Source organism: Panthera onca, chromosome B2, assembly GCF_046562875.1.
Source record: "Panthera onca isolate mPanOnc1 chromosome B2, mPanOnc1 haplotype 2, whole genome shotgun sequence".
Lineage (NCBI taxonomy): Eukaryota > Metazoa > Chordata > Mammalia > Carnivora > Felidae > Panthera > Panthera onca.
This window is the reverse complement of record NC_138343.1, coordinates 22,023,918-22,042,152: the sequence shown is the minus strand read 5'-3', so window position 1 is coordinate 22,042,152 and position 18,235 is coordinate 22,023,918.

Below are 18,235 nucleotides of genomic sequence, written 5' to 3'. Positions count from 1 at the left end.
ATTAGCCAAACCTTTTGTTTGATAAACATTTAAAATACATTTATAAAAAATATTTATAAAAAAGAGTAGTGTACAATTTTAAAACAGTGGTGGAATGTCATCATTGTCAGTGATAGGATGGTTTGTATGAAAGGTACATACTGAGGTTGCTATGGGAAAGAACCAAGAAAGTTACTAATCATCTCACAAACGTACATATATTAGAGGTTGGCATTATTGCAGATAAAAACACGACTCAGAAAATTAAGATACCTCCCTTGACAGGTTAGGTAGAAACAGGGAGTCCCCTTTTTTAGGAAATAAAGAGGTCCTTCACTAAGCCACATTTTTTTTTTCCTTTCAGTTTTCCATGAGGTGTCAAAGTTTAGGGAAAGAAGGATTTTGGTTATTTTGTATAGAAATACAAAAAAACAGGATGCGTCTTTGACTAGCACAGGGACTAGGGAAATACATAATGTTAAAAAGAAAAGAAAAATTACATCCCACCCTACTTCTAGTTGATTTAATAATGCACGTGAATTTCAAACCATGAAGACAGGGGATCTGGGCCAGACAGTTGGTTGAATGTTCTGAGGTCATTTTGAAGGGGTAATACGTACAAAGAGAATGAGAAATGTTAAAGGTTGCAAGCATGAAGAAACTAAATTGTTCTCTCAAGACTAAAAACAAATAAGAATTCTCTATTACTACCACTATTTCAACACAGTAGTGGTTAATGTTATAGGGAAAGAAAAGGAAACAGTTTCAAAGATTGGAAAGCAAGAGATAAAATATCATTATTTATAGATAATGTTATCTATCTAGAAAAATAAATAGAATCAACAAACTTCTCATAGAAAATTAATTAGAAGTAATAGGAGAGTTCAGTAAGATATCTCAAAGGACTCTCCACCTAGAAAAATCAATAGTAACTCTCCATTTCAGTAGAGACTGACTCAAATTTAAACTTAAAATGATATTTTTCAAAGTAACAAAAAGAAAGGATTCATGTATTAACTAAATCAGAATATACTTATTTGTATAGAAGAATTTAAAGCTTTAATAAAGAACATAAATTATTTGAACAAATGGAAACATTCCATGTTCTTAAGTGATCTGTCTTGATATTATAAAAGTATTGATTTTCCTTACATTGATCTAAAATTAAATGGAACAATTAAAATATTAGCTATATTTTAAAAAGAAATGAATTAAAAATAACATAAAAACAGAGAGGGGGGCAAACCATAAAAGACTCTTAAATACAGAGAACAAATTGAGAGTTGTTGGAGGGGTGTTGGGTGGGGATGGGCTAGATGGGCAACGGGCATTAGGGAGGGCACTTTGTTGGGATGAGCACTGGGTGTTATATGTAAGTGATGAATCACTAAATTCTACCACTGAAACCATTATTACACCTATATGTTATCTAACCTGTATTAACATTAAAAAAAGATATATAAATATATATATATATATAAATTCATACATATATAGAAGAAAATTCTATATATAGAAGAAATTCATTAAGCTTAATATGGAATTTATATAGCAAAACAAATGCTTATAAACAGCTTTTTTAAAAAAAGCAAAGAGAAAGGACTTTTCTCCATCATATATTAAGATATACTGTTGGGTGGAACCACATGAAATTACCATCTTTGTAGGTCAAAAATGATTGAATATTAGCAACTTCATATAATTTAAAGTGTAAAATATCATTATGATTTAAAAAAACTGTGTCATTGGTGGAAAAAAACACAATAGAGCAATGAAATAGAACAGAGAGTACAAACAGAGCACTATGTGTATATGGGAACAAAATATTTGAAGAAAAGATCATTACAAATTAATGGAGAAAGAATAACTTGGTTGGTGGATAATGGAGAGAAAAACTAAGTGAAGAAAATGTATGGAAAGAAATTTTCTCTCATTATATGAAGAAAAATAAAACAAATCTTTTCCTAAAGATAGTACATGTAAAGGTGGATGCAAAGGGTTCAAAATCAGGAAAAGTAAAACTTCTGAGTTCATAGAGTAAAATGTAGAAGAAACATTTTTCTGCAATGGTCAGAAAAGGCTAATTAAAATAAAATAATGTAAAGCATAAGTTTAAAAAATCATTTGATTACATCAAAATTAAAAACTGCCTAATGAAAAACACTTGGACAAACTTAATAAACACATGACAGAATATGTAACGTCTAAAGACATGCCTAAAAAAATGATTAATATCCAGAGCATCAGAGTTTATCCTGCCATCACTAAACAAAACAAAACAAATCAAAACAAAACCTGCAACTCAAAATTAAAATGAACAAAAGATATGAACAAGGAATTTTCAATACAGAAGTCACAAAGCTAATAATCATAGGAAAAATGCTCAAAATCATTGGTAATAAGAAAAAAGACACAAATTAGGGGCACCTGGGTGGCTCAGTCAGTTAGGCGTCTGACTTCGGTTCAGGTCATGATCTCATGGCTTGTCAGTTTGAGCCCCGCGTTGGGCTCTGTGCTGACAGCTCAGAGCCTGGAGCCTGTTACAGATTCTGTGTCTCCCTCTCTCTCTGCCCCTCCCCTGCTCGTGCTTTGTCTCTCTCTCTCTTTCAAAAATAAATAAACATTTAAAAATATTACAAAACACAAATTAAATGCTTACATGTAAGACTGCATAAGATAGAAAGCTGTATAATGCTAAGTTTTAGTAAAAGACTGTGGACATGAAGAATCCTCGTATGTTGTTGACAGGCATATCAAGCGGTGTAGGCATTCCAGAGAGTGATCCGATTTTACTTCGATGACTTAGTCAAATTAAAAACACACATATTCCAATACAGTGAGATCTAGTGATTCCTTTTCTGGGCATATATGCCAAAACAAGTTTTACACAGATTCAAAAGAGGACATGAGTGAAGATGTTACCATGGCTTTATGCATGACAGTGAGGAGGTGGATATAACCTCAGCGTCCACCCTGGGAGAGAATATAGATAAAATAATGTATAGTCACATTCATGGGGTATAATGTGACAGTTGGAAGAAACATATCTGGCTCTGAAAAAAAATGATGGCATACCTATTAGGGTAGCTACTATTAAAAAAAAATATATCAAGTGTTGGTGAGGATGTGGAGAAATTGGAATCCTTCTGCACTGTTAGTGGGAATGTAAAAATATGCAGCTGCTATGGGAAATCATGTAGTGGTTCCTCAAAACAATCAAGTGTAGAATTACCAGATAATCCAGCAATTACACTTTGAGATACATACCCAAAAGAATTGAAAGCAGGGACTCAAACAGGTGTTTGTGCATCCACGTTCACAACAGCACTATTCACAATACCCAAGACATGGAAGCAACTGAAATGTCCATCAACTGATGCTTATGCATGGATAAACAAAATGTGATATATTCATGCATTGGAATATTATTCAGCCTTCAAAAAGGAAATTCTGACACATGGGTGAATGTGAAAGATACTGTACTAAATGAAATAGGCCACTCACAAAAAGACAAATACTGTATGACTCTACTTAGCTGAGGTACCTAGAGTAGTCAAATTTACACAGACAGAAAGTAGAATGGTGGTTACCAGGGGCTTTGAGGTGGGTGGAAGGGGGGAGTTAGAGTCAAATGGGCCAGAGTTTAAATACAGAGTTACAGTGCGACACATTCTGTAAATGGATGGTGGTGGTAGTAGCCCAACAATATGAATATACCTAATGTCGGGGCGCCTGGGGGGCTCAGTCAATTAAGCATCTGACTTAGGCTCAGGTTATGATCTCGCTGTCCGTGATTTCAATCCCCATGTTGAGCTCTGCGCTGATATCTCAGAGCCTGGAGCTTGCTTTGGATTCTGTGTCTCCCTCTCTCTCTCTGCCCCTTTCCCACTCATACTCTGTCTCTCTCTCAAAAATAAATATAAACATTTAAAAAACGAATATACTTCATGCCATTGAGCTGTACCCTTAAAAATAGTTAAGACGGTATATTTTGTGTTATGTACATTTTACTACAATTTTAAAAAACATGATGGTTGGTGAAAAAGTAAGAAATAAAGTTATAGGGGCACCTGGGTGGTTCAATTGGTTAAGCGTCCGACTTCAGCTCAGGTCATGATCTCACGTTCGTGAGTTCAAGCCCCATGTCGGGCTCTGTGCTGAGAGCTCAAGAACCTAGAGACTGCTTCAGATTCTATGTCTCCCTCTCTCTCTGTCCCTCCCCTGCTCACACTCTGTCTGTCTGTCTCTCTCTCTCAAAAAAAAAAATAATTAAAACAATTTAAAAAAAGAAATGCAATTTTAGATAGATAAATAGACATATACCATTTATACTACTTTAAAAATAGACCCGTACAAATAACTTCATGCAAAATTCTTAGGTGAGAGAGTGGGATGCATGAACCAGCTGCTGTTCCCTATCCTTCAACCCCACCATGGCCGTGAGGATGGCTGCCCGTGTTCCCCGGAGGAGTGTCCTGAGGGGCTGACAGAGACGTCTGTGTTAGTTTCAGTCCTCCCAACTGCACTGGTGATCCTCAGTGACCTCTATCAGAAGATCTGCAGATCCAGTGCCCTTCTATTTTCTTTTGTCTTTTTGGAATCAAATATTTAAGGAAATTTTTGTTGCATCACTAGATGACAGCAGAGATAATGGAATGGAAATGCCAGGGACCACCCACAACAAAAAATACACATTTCACAAAAGATGGACTGGAAAAGTCACGAACAGACTGCTGCAGCTCTCGAAAGGAAGAAATCAGTACTCCTTAGGATATCAGAGAATCAAATTTCCAGTTACCACGTTATAAATTCCAGAATTTCCAGTTGTCAACAACAACAACAACAACAACAACAACAAATTACAAGTGAGTCAAAGTATATCTCATTTAGGGGAAAAATGAGAAAAATCATCACTGAGAAAGCCCAGGTATTAAAATTTCTAATCAAAAATGGTAAATCAACTGTCTAAAATACACTCAGGACTAAGAACTAAAGGAAATTTAAAAAAATTGTGTATGAGGGGCACCTGTATGGCTCAGTCATTTAAGTGTCCAACTCCTGATTTCGGCTCAGGTCATGATCTCACGGTTCCTGAGGTAGAGCCCTGAGTCGGGCCGTGTGCTGGCAGTTCAAAGCCTGTTTGGGATTCTTTCTCTCTGCCCCTCCCCACTTGGTGTCTCTCCCTCTCTCAAAATAAATAAATAAAACTTGAAAAGTTATGTATGAACAAAATGAGAATATCAATAAAGAGGCTGAAATTATAAAAAGGAACCAAACACAAATTCTGGAGTTGAAAGTTATCTGAAATATAGAATTCTCTGGAGGAGCTCATCATCAGATTTGAACAGATAGAAGAAAACCTCAGAAAACTTGAATATAGGCAGTGCAATGACTAAGAACAAGGAGCCAAAAGAAGAAAAGGATGAAAAATAAACAACCTGAAGGACGTGTTGGACACCAGCAAACAAGCCAACATCTGCATCGTTGGAAACCAGGAGGACACCAGAGAGAGGAGGACAGAAGAAAACACTCGAAGAAATAATGGCCAAATACATCCTAAGTGTGATGAAACCCACGAAAACGTATATCTGAGAAGCTCAACGAACTAAGATAGGAAGCTCAAAAACCCCCAAGCTGAGACACGTAGTTCTATTGTCAAAACCTAAAGACAAAGAGAAAATTTTTAAAGTAGCAACAGGGAAGCAGCTTGTCTTATACCCTCAATAAGCTTAATAACTGATTTCTCATTAGAAAGCATGGAGGCCAGTGGCAGTAGGATAACTGACATATTTAAAGTAAGAAAAAAACAAAATCCACTGCCAAACAGGAGTGCTCTATCTGACAAAACTATCCTTTGAGAATGAAAGAAAAACTCGGACATTTCCCAAAAAATGAAAGCTGAGCTAGTATATTACCAGTAATCTTCCCTACAAGAAATGTTAAAGGGAGTTCTTTAGACTTACAGGCAAGTCACCGGACAATAACTCAAAGTTATAGGAAGAAATAAAGAACAAGGGTAAAAGAAACTACATAGGAAAATATAAATTCAGTATTACTGTCCTTTTGGTTTGTAACTCTTCTTTTTTCCCCCCTGTATGATTTAGAATTCAAAGGCATAATACAGTAATTGTGAATCTATGTTAAAGGACATATAATGGGTGAGGGGCATGGGTGTCTCAGTCAGTTAAGCATCTAATTCTTGACTTTGGCTCAGGTCATGATCTCACAGTTTGTAAGCTCCGCCCCGCGTCGGGCTCTGTGCTGACAGCTCCGAGCCTGGAGCCTGCTTCAGATTCTGTGTCTCCCTCTCTGCCCCTCCCCAGCTCATGCTCGCACTCTGTCTCTGTCAAAGATAAATAAACTTAAAAAAAAACAAACATATCCTCACCTAACAATAGGATCTTAAAATATGAAGCAAAAATTGACAGAATTGAATGGGGAAATAAATAGTTCTGCAATAATAATTGGAGACTTGAACTTTTTTTTTCTGTTTTTACTGTGACATAATTGACATATAACATGGTGTAAGTTTATTTATTTATTTATTTTTTACATTTATTTATTTTTGCTAGAGAGAAACAGAGCACAAGTGGGGGAGGGGCAGAGAGCGAAAGAGACACAGAATCCGAAGCAGGCTGCAGGCTCCCAGCTGTCAGCACAGAGCCTGACGCGGGGCTCCAACTCACAAACCGGGAGATCATGACCTGAGCCCAAGTCGGACGCTTAACCAACTGAGCCACCCAGGTGCCCCAATGGTGTAAGTTTGAAGTGGACAACATGATGATTTGATATGTGCAACAATCCACTTTCAGTAGTGGATTGAAGGGTCAGACAGAAGATCCAAAGAAACCAGAGGAATTGTACAGAACACTCCACCCAGCAACTTCAAAACACACATTCTTCTCAAGAGTACAGGGAGCATTCACCACCACAGGCCATGTGCGAAACCACAGAGTAAGTCTTAAGAAGTTTAAAATCAGTGAAATGATACAAAGTATCTGTTATGGCCAGAATGGAATGAAATTGCAAACCAGAAGGAAACAGAAGGAAAACTGGAAATTTTACAAATCTTTGGAAATTAACAACACACTTTTAACCAACCACTGGGTCAAAGAAGAAATCACAAGGGAAACTAGAAATAGCTTGAGATGAATGAAAACAGAAACATTAACACACCAAAACCTCAGGGATGCGGCAGAAAGCAGTGCCAAGCAGGACACGTATAGCTACAAAACAGCTATATTTAAAAAGAAGGTAGATGTCAAGTCAGTAATCTAACTGTACACCTTAAGGAACTAGAAAAAGAAGAGCAAAGATAGTAAACCCAAAGATAGTAGAAGGAATGAAATAAAAAAAGCCTAGAGTGGAGATAAATTAGAGTCGACAATGAATGTGTGTAGAAAAACCTCCTGCTAACTTGAAACTTCATTTATTTATTCAACATTTCTTACCATCTTCTCTATGCCAGCTCTCTACACAAAGACTATAAAGCTATAAATATTGCACAAATAGTGGTGTATTTTTTTGTTGTGTATGAAAGGTAAGCACATTTCCCATCCTTGTCTCTTAGGACTACTGTTCTATTCCCTTTAGATAACTTCTGTTAGAGTTTCTCATCAATTCTCCCACACATATTCTCAACCTATACTACATTTATATTTGCATTTATCTGTTTTTATTTACACAGATACGCAGATATGCCCTTCTGTTCCTTAATTCAAAAATTATCTTTTAGAGACATCCATATCCTCACGTAGAGTTTCCTTGTTCTCTTTCATGACTTTATGTAAATAATGTCTAAATGTAACCATAATTTATTAAGCCAATGCCATATTGTTTCTCCATCATTTTTGTCATTACAAACAATACTGTGCTTTGTATACATGTTCTAGAAGTCCAATTTCTGAGTTCAAAGGTATGTACATTCATAGATATACACCAACACACGAGAATTGGCAAATTGCCTCTCAGGGAGTTTGTACTTATCTATACTTCACCAAAAATGTAGGAAAGCACTTGTGTAACCAGTACTGCATGTTATCAAATATTATGCTTTCTACAAACCTGATTGGTTAAAATTTTGAATTATTCCGAGGCGCCTGGGTGGCTCACCTGGTTAAGCATCTGACTCTTGATATCAGCTCAGGTCGTGATTTCATGATTCAGAGTTTGAGTCTGGCACTGTCAGCATGGAGCCTGCTTTGGGTTCTCTCTCTCTCTGCCCCTCCCCTGCTTGTGCCCTATCTCTCCTTCTCTCAAAATAAATAAAAAAAACATTGCATTTCTTTCATTATGTGTGGGGTCCATCTTTTCATGTGTGATGCTGTGTGTATATTATATATACATTGTATATATTTGGTTGTTTGAACTCCCTGTTCTTATCTTTTGCTCATTTTCCAGTAGATAATTGTTCATATTAATGATCTATAAGAGCTCTTTAGATTTTAATCAGTCCTTTGCTCTATTAGATACATTTTTTCCTAGTTTATTATCCACACTTTAACATTACCTATGCTCCTTTTTTGCCATACATAAATTACAACTTTTATATACTCAAATTTGTAAATTTATCAATTTTTTCTTTCCAATTTCTGGGTCTTTCTATTCCTTATTTTTAAATTCTGTTTATTTCTGGTATTTTTACACATTAAAATATTATATTTAAATATATTTAAATAATATGTTATTTACACACACTGAAACATAGAAATATGAAGTATACAGTTTACTTAGTTTTAACAAATGCATGCATCTATGTACCTCACACAACTATCAAGAGAGAAACTTTCCATTCACTCTAGAAAGTTCCCCTGTGACCTCCTAAAACACCACCAAGCCCTGCATTCCAAGCAATAATATTCTTTGCATCTGAGTTTAGCTTTACCTGTATTTAAATTCCTTATAAATGGAATCACACGAAACATATTCTTTGTTTTTAGCTTTTTGGCTCAATGTTTTTGAGGTTCATGAATGTTATGCATGAGTTAGTAATTCATTCCTTTTATCTGTGAGGAGTACTCCATTGTGTAAATACACCAGAGTTTATCTGTTCTTTTATTGATAAATATTTAGTTTTTCCAGTTTTTTTTTACTATTATATATAAAGTTGCATGAATGTTCTTGTGCAAATCTTTTTGAGACATAATTACATTTCTTTTGATCAAATATCCAAAACTATAATATCTGGGTGATAGGGTACTTTTGTTTTGTTTGTTTCTAATTTTACAAGAAACCTTTAAACTATTTTCCCAAGTGGTCATATAAGTTTACACTCCCTTTGTCATGTATGATTATTCTAGTTGTTCCATATGGACATGAATATTAAGTATTCTTAGTCTTTTTCATGTTAGCCATTATATGATTATTTAGTACTATAGAGAGAGCATTTTTAAACATGGTTATTGGTTACTGATAAATCTTGTTTGTTAAATGTCTCTTCAAGTCTTTGCCCATTTTTATTGGATTGTTTTCTTATTGTTGTGTTGTAATAGTTTATACATATGTATATGTATACACGTAATCTATACAAATATATGTGCCTACTCTAAATATAAGTCCTTTGTCAGATATGTGTATTGAAAATTTTTTCCAGTCTGTGGATTTACTTTTTTTTTTTACAGTGTCAAATGGCTTTCAAAGAGCAGAAGGTTTTTTTAGTTCATTGAGTTCAATCTCAATCGTTTATATTATGGATAGTTATTCCTGGATCCTGTTCAAGAAATTTTTGAATGCCCAAGGTCATAAAGATATTCTCTTAGATTTTCTTCTATAAACTTTATAAGTTGAGTTTTTGCATTTAGATCTATGAAACACTTAAATTTTTGTGTGTAGCGTAGGGTGAAATTTCCACACTTTTTCTGTTGCTGTAGCACCGTTTGTTGAAAATACTTTTTTCCTCTTTGAATTACTTTTGTGAATCTGCCAAAGATCAAGTGACCACATACATGAGGGTCTAATTCTGGACTCTTGATTCTGTCATACTGATATTTTATATATATGAAATATATTTGATATATATATTTCACATATATAATGATGTCATAATTACTGTAAATATAGTGTGTTAAATTGTGAATTCATATAGTATAAGACTTCCAATTTTATTCTTTTTCAAGATTATTTTCACTACTCCAAATCTTTTGAATTTTTTTGCAAATTTTAGAATCAATTCTTTAATATCTACAAAAACTGATTAGGATTGCATTTAAATTTTGCATTATGTTGGGAAGAATTGATTTCTTGACAGTGTTGAGTCTTCCATTCCATGGATATTTCCTTTTATTTCAGTTTTTAATAATTTCTCTCATCAATGTTTTATATTTTCAGTGTATAAGCTTTGCACATATTTTTTATTAAATTTATCTTTAATGATGTTCTTTTATACTATAATAAATGGTATTTTCCAATTATTCATGGAGAGTATATGGAAACATTATTAAGTTTTATGTATTGACCTTGCATCCTATAACTCTGCTGAATTAATTTTTTTTTACCTTACATTTCTTTATGTCCTTGTGACATTTTGCATAAAGAATATTTACATGTCTATAAATAAAGACAGTTCACTTTTCCTTTCCAGGCTATGCCTTTTTTGTCTTTTCTTGCTCTGTTACCCTGGCTAAGATCCCAAGTACACTTTTGAATGGTGATAAGAACAGACATTCTTGCATTATTCTCAATCTTGGTGGCAGGGTTGCATATTTAATCTTTCACTATAAAGTATGATGTTATTTGCAGGTTTTTATAGACATCCTTTATCAAGTTGAGTAAGTTTCATTCTGTTTTTAATTGAGAATTTTCATCATTAATGAGTTTTGTATTTTGTCAAATGCTTTTTCTGCATCTACCAAAACGATTTTTTCCTTTACTCTATTAATATTGTGAATTGAATGGTTTCATTTTCAATTGTTAAAGTATTAATATTTGAAAATCAAAGATGTTCATAGATATTATCCATTTAGCATGTTGCTAGATTTAATTTGCTAATGTTATATAAATGATTCTTGCATTCTGCTCATGAGATGTATTGGTATAGTTTTATTTTACTGTAATATTTTTGTCTGGTTTTAGTGTCAGGGTTATGATGGCCTAAAAAAAAAATGACTTAGGAATTGTTCTAACTAAAACTGCTCACTTTCTAGGCTGAAGGAACTTTTTTTTTTGTATGTTTGGTATTATTTCTTCCTTAAATATTTGAGAAATTTTACAAGCAAAGTAATTTGAGCCTGAAGTTTTATTTGTAGAAATGTTTTTAATTACAAGTTCATTTTCTTATGAGATACAACGTTATTCAGATTTTCTATTTCTTTATGCGTTCATTCCTTACTAATTTATATCTCACAAAATCATTGTGCACTTAATTATATAATTTATTAGCATGAAGTTGTTTGTAATATCATTATATTTTTTAATGCCTATTACATCAGTAGTGATTTCCCCCTCTTAATTCCTGATGCTGATAGTTTATATCTTTCTCTCTCTCTTTTTTTCTTGATAAGGAAATTATCAATTTTACTGAGCTTTGCTATGAAACAAGCTTATGTTTCCTTAATGCCTTCTTATTGTTTGTCTATTTTCTGTTTTATTGTGTTTTTCTTTTTATTTTCTTCCTTCTATTTGCTTCAATTTAATTTTTTCCTTTTCTCCCCCTAAATTTTTAAATGGAAGGTTAGATTGTTTTCTAAAAACATCTTTTTTTCTAATATAAACATGTAAAGCTACAAATTTATTTCTAAGTACTGCTTTCCTACATATTACATGCTTTAATAAGTTGCCTTTTTGTTATTATTTGGCTCAAATGTGATATTTTCTTTTATTCAGGATTATTAAAAATGCCTGGTTAATTTCCAATGATTTGGAGATTTTTCTAGAATTTTTTGTTATTGATTTGTGGTATAATTTTGTTATGGTCAGAGAATATACTCTGTTTTCAATCCTTTGAAGTGTATCAACACTTGCTTTATAGCCTATCCTTGATGTATATACCTGTCTTAGCAAATGTTCCATGGACACTGGAAAAGAATGTATTCTGAACTTGTTACATCTGCTGATCTATAAAAGCAATTTAGGTAAATCATCTAGATAAAGTTGTTCAAAATTTTATCTTTTCAGGGTGCCCGTGTGGCTCAGTCAGTTAATCGCTGACTTGAGCACAGGTCATGATCTCACAGTTCGTGGGTTTGAGCCCCATGTCAGGCTCAGTGCTGACAGCTCAGAGCCTGGAGCCTGCTTCAGATTCTGTGTGTGTCTCTCTCTCTGCACCTCCCCTGTTCACATTCTGTTTCTCTCTCAAAAACAAATAAACATTAAAAAAACCTTTATCTTTTCTATCCTTTTCTATCAAGTATCAAGAAAGGAGTGTTAAAGTTTCCAGTCATAATGGCAGATTTGTCTATTTCACCCTTCAGTTCTCCCAATTCTTCCTTCATGTATTTTGAAACTATTTATTATATGTATGTGCATTTAAGATTGTTACGTTTTCTTGGGGCACCTGGGTGGCTCAGTCAGTTAAGCATCCGACTTTAGGTCATGATCTCAAGGTTCATGGGTTCGAGTCCACATCAAGCTCTGTGCTGACAGCTCAGAGCCTGGGGCCTGCTTTGATTCTGTGTCTCCCTCCCTCTGCCCCTCCCCTGCTCATGCTCTGTCTCACAAAAATAAATAAATGTTAAAAAACTTTTGAAAAAAAGATGGCTATGTATTCTTGAAGAATTTGCCTTTTTATTATTATGAAATATCTCTTTATATCTGATCATGTTTCTTGCGCTGAAGCCTGTTTACTCTGATACTAATATAACCGCTTTAGATTTCTTACGATTAGTATTTTCATGGTGAATATTTTTCATCCTTTAATTTTGTCTTATGTCTTCACATTTAAAATATATCCCTCATAAACAGCATGCAGTAACGTCTTGCTTTTTAATCTAGCCTGGGTTTCGCTGATGATTGGTATGACTGGGTTTAAGTCTATCATCGTGATACTTTTTTCTAGTTTCTCCATCTGATCTGCATTTCTTTTTCTCCTTTTCTGTCTTCTTTGATCTTCATTATTTGTCACTATTGTTTTCACGGGCAATTTTTAAAGACATTAAGAAACAATAAAAACTTTTATATTTACTTATATATTTATTATATCTGGTGTGTTTCATTCCTTTTTGAGGATCCGAGTTTCCATTTGACTTTACCTGACATGAGTCTGAAAAATATTTGTTGACATTTCTTGTAGTATAGATCAGCTGGTGACAAATTCTCTCAACTTTCATACATCTAAAGATGTCATTAAAATTGGTTTCATTTTTGAAGAATGTTGTCATTGGATATAGAATTCTAGATTAGCAATTTTATTTTTATTTAAACTGTTAAAAGATGTCATTCTATTGTCTTCCATTGTCTTGCTCCTGATGAGAAGTCAGTGATAATTCTTATTGTTCTTTTCCTATATATAATGTGTCTTTTTCTTTAGCTGTCTTTTACCTACTGATTTAAAATCTAGGTGATAGATACTATGGTTACATGTATTTCATATTTCCAAATAATCATTGGAACCCCCAACTACCTTCCAATCAGAAAGTCTAATGATTTCCCTTTGAGGGCCACCCATCTCCATGGTATATGCTGCCCACTGATCCTACAGATTTACTCATCCCAAAAGTAGGGATTGATCCTTTTCTAATACCAGGCATAAAGGAACATAGAATCTCATCAATTCACCACTATAACTTTTTATTACTATTACCTAGTGTTGGTCTTGAAGCTTAGTGCTGCGTAATGCCTTAGTTTTGCATATTTTGTAGCAATATAAGTCCAGATTTCTATACAGATAGTTATTTAAGAGAGGATAAATTCATACCTTCAGCACTGAATTCATTCAAGCATGCTTCACACCTCATTGTCACAGCTTACTGACTCTGCTTTTTTTGTTTGAATACACAGTTACTTCCCAGGGTACAAACTGGTCCTAGAAAGACTGGGTTAAGCTCTCATTTCAGATCCAGAAATGGATCCAGAGCCATTGGCTTCATTTTCCCCCCATGACCACTCCCTCTCCTAAGTGGACTCAGATTTCTTTTCCTTGGGACAATTGACAATGTATTTTCTTTATGTTTATTTATTTTTGAGAGAGAGACAGAGCACAAGTCAGGAAGGGACAGAGAGAGAGGGAGACACAGAATCCCAAGCCGGTTCCAGGCTCTGAGCTGTCAGCACAGAGCCTGAAGCAGGGCTTGAACCCATGAACCGTGAGAACATGATGAGAGCCAAAGTCAGAAGCTCAACCAATTGAGCCACCCAGGTGCCCCATTTTCTTTAGGACAATTGAAACCAGTCTTCCCACTGTGTGTTCTCCTACAAACATATGCATATAACCACACACATGGCTACACTTCCAATGTAGGCTAATCCGAAGATCCCAAAGAAATTTTCTGTTCTCATCAACACTAGCTGTAACTGTTATAGCTGACAACGTGTCATTAATCAAGGTATTAATATCAGCCACATTAAGAACACAAATACCTCAAATTTTATTTTTGTCATAATGAAATAATGAATTTTAACACTCATAGCCCTTCTCATTCTGAGCTCCTCTAACTGACAGATGTTTCCAAATCTTTTATGCACATGGAGAAAATAAATATTCTCCAGGGCCACCTGGGTGGCTCAGATCATGATCTCACAGTACATGAGCTCGAGCCCTGAATCAGGCCCGGTACTGACAGCATGGTGCCTGCTTGAGATTCTCTGTCTCCCTCTCTCTCTGCCTCTCTCTCTTTTTCAAAAATAAATAAACTTAAAAAAATATTCTCCAAAAAGAGATTTTTCTTAAGTTCTCCATTAAAAATTATTAATTCCTTGTCAAACAAGCTGAGAGACATTTGAAGCTAATATATCAATAATATTGCCAATTGACTATTAGGAAGGAGAAGAACAAATTTCAAAAATATTATGTCAGTGAAATCATATGTTTTAATTTACTAAATGCATATTCAGCTATCCAATAATATATTTTTGCAGGAATGTTACACCATCTTTCGCTACAATAGCTCTCACTTCCAGGGGATGGAGAAAGGAGGTGTAAATATAGCCAAATGGCTTATTCAAGTCACATACTAGTGACACAAGGAGACAAGCCACAGAAGCCTGCCAGTATTCACCAATGAGCAGCACACAGCCCCAAGTATGGCCGTGTGCAACCATCTATCTTTGCTGCCACCAGGTCTCTGGAGCTTCTGAATTTACTCCTGCTCTCTTAGAAAATTCTACCACCTGGCACATTCCTCAGGAATACAATCTCAGTTCTTCCCTCTGCCAGGATGACTTGGCCCCTCCATGACATATTGATTGGAACTCAGTGGAAACTTTTGAGTCAATTTTTTTTAAAGAAAGAAAAACACCCAGACACAACTGAAAACATAAGAGAAAAACTTAAATTCTGTTCAGTTATCTGGGTTTGTGCCAGACTGGAGGGAACAACTTGCAAATTCTCTTACAAAAACTGTCAGAATATTTACCTTAAGTTTGCTCTGACTCAACTCTCTGCAAGAAAGATGTGTTGCTAATAGTTGATGCATCAATAAACTGTCTTTTGCCCAAAAGCAGTCACAGAGTCACCTTTGCTTCCCGTTGATCCAATTGGAGAAGGGGGTGTTTGGGGTCAGGATGAAACACCACACAGCTCCCACAGAATCAGTATATCTTGAATGGCTCAGAGCATGGCAACTCAACTTCTCTTTTTCACTAACTTCTTCACATCGTCCCAAAGGTTTTGAATCAAAACAAGTATTGGGGGTAAAAGGTACAATACAGAAAATGTCAAATCACCAGGTACTTTTTTTCCATGATGAATTGACATAAATTTTTTATTTTTTAAATTTATTTATTTAAATCAAGTTAGTTAACATACAGTATAGTATTGGTTTCAGGAGTAGAACCCAGTGTTTCACCACTTACATAGAACACCCAGTGCTCATCCCAACAAGTACCCTCTCCTTAGTGCCCATCACCCATTTAACCCATCTCCCCACCCACTTCACCTCCAGCAACCCTCAGTTTGTTCTCTGTATTTAAATCTCTTATGGTTTGCCTCCCTCTCTGTTTTTATCTTATTTCCCCTTCCCTTCCCCTATGTTCATCTGTTTTGTTTCTTAAATTCCATAAGAAACTCTTAAACACGGAGAATAAACTGAGAGTTGCTGGAGGGGAGGTAGGTGGGAGGAGAGGTGAGTGAGCTAAATGGGCATTAAGGAGGACACTTGTTGGGATGAGCAGTGGATGTTATACGTAAGTGATGAATCACTAAATTCTACTCCTGAAACCACTATTGCACTATATGTTAACTAACTTGAAATTAAATTAAAAAAAAAATTCCACATGAAAAACCCAAGAAACTCAGCCAAAAAACTGCTAGAACTGATACATGAATTCAGCAAAGTCACAGGATATAAAGTCAACGTACAGAAATCGATTGCATTTCTATGCACCAATAATGAAGCAGCAGAAATAGAAATCAAGGAATTGATCCCATTTACAATTGCACCAAAAAACATAAGATACCTAGGAATAAACCTAACCAAAGAAGTAAAAAATCTGGATGCTGAAATCTATAGAAATTTTATTAAAGAAATTAAAGAAGACACAAAGAAATGGAAAAATATTCTATGCTCATGGATTGGAAGACCAAATATTGTTAAAATGCTTACTATCCAAAGCAATCAACACATTCAATGTAATCCTTATCAAAATAACACCAGGATTCTTCACAGAGCTAGAGCAAACAACCCTAAAAATTGTGTGGAATTAGAAAAGACCCCAAATAGCCAAAGTAATGTTGAAAAGGAAAACCAAAGCTGGAGGCATTACAATTCTGGACTTCAAGCTGTATTACAAAGCTGTAATCATCAAGACAGTGTGGTCCTGGCAGAAAAACAGACACATAGATCAATGGAACAGAATAGAGAACCCAGAAATGGGCCCACAAATGTATGCCTAACTAATCTTCAACAAAGCGGGAAAGAGTATCCAATGCAAAAAAGATAGTGTCTTCAGCAAATGGTGCTGGGAAAATTGGACAGCAACATGAAGAAGAATAAAACTGAACCAATTTCCTACACCATACAAAAAAATAAATTCAAAATGGATGAAAGACATAAATGTAAGACAGGAAACTATCAAAAATCTGAGAGGAGAACATAGGCAGCAACTCAGCCTCAGCAACTTCTTAATAGATATGTCTCCAGAGGCAAGGGAAATAAAAGCAAAAACTATTGGGACCTCATTAAGATAAAAAGTTTCTGCAGAGCAAAGGAAACAATCAGCAAAAGCAAAAGGCAACCAACAGAATGGGAGAAGATATTTGCAAATGACATATCAGATAAAGGGTTGGTATGCAAAATCTATAAAGATCTTAATCAAACTCAACACCCAAAAAACAAATAATACAGTGAAGAAATGGGCAGAAGACATGAATAGACACTTTGCCAAAGAAGACATCCAGATGGTTAAACAGACACATGAAAAGTTGTTCAACATCACTCATCATCAGAGAAATACAAAGCAAAACCACAATCAAATACCACCTCACACCTGTCAGAGTGGCTAACATTAACAACTCAGGAAACAACAGATGTTGGTGAGGATGCAGAGAAGGAGGAACATTTTTGCACTGTTGGTAAAAATGCAAACTGGTGCAGCCACTCTGGAAAACAGTATGGAGGTTCCTCAAAAAGTTAAAAATAGAACTACCCAAGACCCAGCAATTGCACTACTAGGTATTTATCCAAAGGATACAAAAATGCTGATTTAAAGGGGCACATGTATCCCAATGTTTATAACAGTGCTGTCAACACTAGCCAAATTATGGAAAAAGCCCAAATGTCTATCTACTGACGAATGGATAAAGAAGTTGTGGTATACACACACACACACACACACACACACACACACACACACACACACACAATGGAATATTACTTGGCAATCAAAAAGAATAATATCTTGCCATTTGCAACAACTTAGATGGAACTAGAGTGTATTATGCTAAGTGAAATAAGTCTGTAGAGAAAGAAAAATATCATATGATCTCACTCATACGTGGAACATAAGAAACAAGATAAAATTGTTTTTTAAAGATGGCTTCGGGGGGCACCTGGGTGGCTCAGTCGATTGAGCATCCGACTTCGACTCAGGACATGATCTCGCAGTTCGTGAGTTCAAGCCCCGTGTTGGGCTCTGTGCTGACAGCTCAGATTCTGTCTCCCTCTCT